A 4035-nucleotide genomic window follows, 5' to 3' on the forward strand; every position below is an offset into this window, starting at 1 on the left:
ATGATGATGTCTTCCTTGACAATTTTGTGTTCTAACGAAAAAACAAGTGAAATCTTATATTATTAATATTTAGGGTCTCAAAATATATGTTACGGACGATGTATTCTAGTGATGAAAAATGCATATCTCAACTTAGAATGAATCGACATGCTTTTTAAAGTTGTGTGCAATGCTACAAACTATATCAAGGTTAAAGCCAACAAGAATGTGCTTTGATGAGCAAGTAGCAATCTTTTTACATATTATTGCTCATCATGTAAAAAATATGATCATTCAAAACAATTTCTAAAGGATAGGGGAAACTGTTAGTAGGGGTGTGTATCAGACAGGTTCAGACGGTTCGGATGTATGAACCGTCAACCCGTTCGATTTTTTGTTTTTATTTTTTATATATCCAATCCGTTTATTTAATTAGTTAAAATCGTCAAATATTTATAATTTTGGATTCGAACGGTTTTTATCGGATGTCGATTTTTGTCCGAATTTAAAAAAAATTAATAAAATTACAAAGTACAAAATACAAAATATACAACTTTTTAGTTAAGTGTTACAGCTTACAAATTAGTAATTACAAGTTACAACTTAAAATTTGCAATTAGTGAATTAACGTACAAAAATATATATAAACTGGAAATATGAAACACAAATATGAAATATAAAAAAGATTACATTTTATAAAATTAAATTGTCCAAATTACAATTTACAACTTCTTCATGAAAGTGCCAATCCACTAGTTCAGCCTCTTCTTGTTCAAATAACATAACAGTAATGCACAATAATTACATGTGTGATGACTACTGAGGAAGAAAAAAAGGTTCAGATTAGTCTTTTTCATATCAAAGTAGGATTGGGGGCAATTTGTTATGTGAATTTCGGAACAAAATTTAAAACTCATGAGCAACATACCAATCCAAAGTCCTTTCATTCAGACAAATGGTGGAAGCATCATTATAACCAACAAAGTAGTAATTAGTAAACACTAAATATTAATACTTAAAATTAAAAACTAATTTAAGAAGTAAATGAGAGTATGGAAGTGATGTACCATATCAGATTGACCATAAGATCATTCACTCAAGATTCAAAGAATTAAGGCAAAAGGCTTAAAGGCCTATTAAACGGATATTGATGCCTGTTTTATACTCAATGGGCCTCATGGAAAGGAATTAAGGGCAGTAACAATTCAATCTTAAACTTGTCTGCTACACTTGATTTATAACATATAATTACAATGTGAATATATCTTTAATAATATTTTATATTATTTTTAGAATTGTCTAGGCATTTTAGATGAGACATTCATTAGATTAAAAGTGCCATCAGAAGATAAACCTATACATCGATCTCGCAAGGGTGGAATTGCAACAAATGTATTAGGTGTATGTACACCCAATATGCAATTTGTCTATGTTCTTCCAGAATGGGAAGGATTTGTAGCAGAAAATGAAGTTCTTTGAGATGCATTATCTAGAAGGCATCCATTTAAGGTCCTTAATGGTAAGCATTATATATTACTCCATCTGTCTCATTTTATCTGTACTACTTACTATTCATTGGTCAAACCAACTCTTTCTTCTTTGTTTATTTGCTTTATTATTTTCTACTTGTTTTTAAATTTGATTTTTTATGTGTTTAATAGTACTTTTAATGCAGTTTCTAAATATATAAATTTTGTATATTAATACTAAATTTAATATTATGAAAAATTGAATTAAAAATAACTTAAGTCAAGCATCGTTAACCGAATCAGACACATAAAATGGGACGGAGTGAGTAATACTCAATTTCAAATATAATGTAATGTATTTTTATTAAACTATAAAATTATGTTTATAGGTCGTTAGTATCTAGTTGACGAAGGATATGCTAATAGGGAGGAATTTTGGGTGCCATTTAGAGTTCAAAGGTACAACTTAAATGAATGACGTCAAGGTCACCAACCAGGCAACCAATAACTCTCAAGAGTTTTTTTAATATGAAACATGCATCTGTTCACAATGTCATATATAGAATTGTAATTTGGGTTATTAAAAATTAGATGGGCTATACTTAGAAGCCCATCATTTTATCCTGTTAGAATACATAATCGAATTATACTTGCATGTTGGTAAGAACTTATTCGATGGTCTTCAATATGAACGTGATATGGATATGTTTCAGAAGCTTGATCGTGCATTAAAAGAGGTTGATGGTTTGACTTATGACGAAATGGATCGTGTTTCGTTAAAAGCTCATTGATCATCCTAATAAAGTGTATTTTTTTTCCTCAGTCTTGATCCTGATCAAAGACTACAGTGGATAACAAGATTTTTGGTGTTGTGGAATATATGCCCCACTTTCCACGACACCTTCACAATGAAGGTGTTGTGGAAAAAAAAAAAAACTTTCAGAGGCACCGGTTACAAAGGGGTGACTCAAAAATCATATTATTATTATAATTGATAATGTTAATTCCCACATAAGCGGTAAATAAATAACACAAGACCAATTAAAGCAAGTAAAACTCTTTATTGATCAAGGTGAAGGTCCTAAGTACAATCTACAATGGCTATTTCGAGGGCCGACTGACTGCGGTCAGGATGCTCTGAGAATAGCCTATCGATCGTCCAAAAGTCCCTCACACTGTTGCCGCCGTGGGTATTTATAGCCGCTGGGCCGGAGACACAATTCCGGTCGGCCGACATGTAACCCACGTAGCAATGACGTGTCTTCTCCCCGCAAGCCCTGCCTGTCAACGCCTAGCACTGCCACGTGCCTCTTCCCGACTCTTTCGCCTAAGGGCTATCAATCGGGTACTGAAGACGCCGGTCGGGTGCTTCGCCGGTCGGGTACGACCGGGTTCTTCTAAGAGTATCCGACCTGTAACTTGCATAAACAAGAATAAAACATGTGGCATGTTGGTCGGGGTATTCCCTACCAAGAGCCCCCCAGCCCGGGCGTTTTTAATCGCCTGGGAAAAAACGGGACGGGATGCAGAAGCCCAAACATCCGCTGCCAAACCGACCGGACAACTGTCATTCCATGGTGCCACGTGTCGACCTCTGCTGGCCTCTGCGACCCCAACAGTCACCTCAGAGTTTGGAGCGGTCGCGTCACGCAAGTGGGCTGTTTCTCGCCCAAATGCTTTCCTATAAATAGTCCTTCATGAAGCTCATTTGAACTTTTACCAATCTTCCTGAATCGATCGGAGCAACCAAAGCGTCCCGAGTGAATACATCAGCAAGTCAGTCGAGCAATCAGTTTTCAACTTTTCTAGCCAAGTACCATCACTCGGTAAGCTTTTCTGCCCCTCAGCTCCTTTAACTTCCTGCTTTACATTTTTATTATAGCCAATTATAGGCCTTAGCTGACCACGACCCGGATACCCCGAGCCCTAACACAGTCCCGACCGGCCTTTAGGTAGACCTAATGTCGGATTCAGATAGCCAGAACGCTTCGGTCGCGGATTACGACGATGCGGTCAAGCAAATTAGCGAAGAGATAGACATCGAAGCATCCTTGCCGAAGGTCGTTCAGCAACCGCGAAAAGCCCCCGAGCAACAAGCTCGAGCGGGTTGAGCAGCCGCAGCGGCGAGACCTCCACAAGCGGGCAAGGTTCCCCGACCGGGTGGCGTTCGGGAAACGCCTACCAGGATTATTGGGGATTATCCTCAGGCCGCACCTCGGGTGGATGATCGAGAGAATACACTAGAACCGGCCGAGGAGGACCCGGCCGCACCAGCTGCCGATGGATTCGCATTCCTGAACAGGGATAGCGTGGAACAACAAATCAGCAAGTTAACAAAAGGGGAGGCAGCCAAGATCGCTGCAAGGCTCAACGGCCGGGTGGAGTTCGACACAAGCCGCCAGCTCGGGAATATCATCGATCGCCATTGGGGAAAGTGGATCGGGATGCATTTTGACTCCCTGATGGCCCCGATCGCTTTCCCCTTCCCGGTTCTCCTGACGGCATTCTTGGGCTACTACCAGGTTGTCCCGGCCCAGATCTGCCTGAACGCACACAAGATCCTCGCCTGTTTCCCTCAGATCTGCGC

This window comes from Ipomoea nil, unplaced genomic scaffold, assembly GCF_001879475.1.
Source record: "Ipomoea nil cultivar Tokyo-kokei standard unplaced genomic scaffold, Asagao_1.1 scaffold3231, whole genome shotgun sequence".
NCBI lineage: Eukaryota > Viridiplantae > Streptophyta > Magnoliopsida > Solanales > Convolvulaceae > Ipomoea > Ipomoea nil.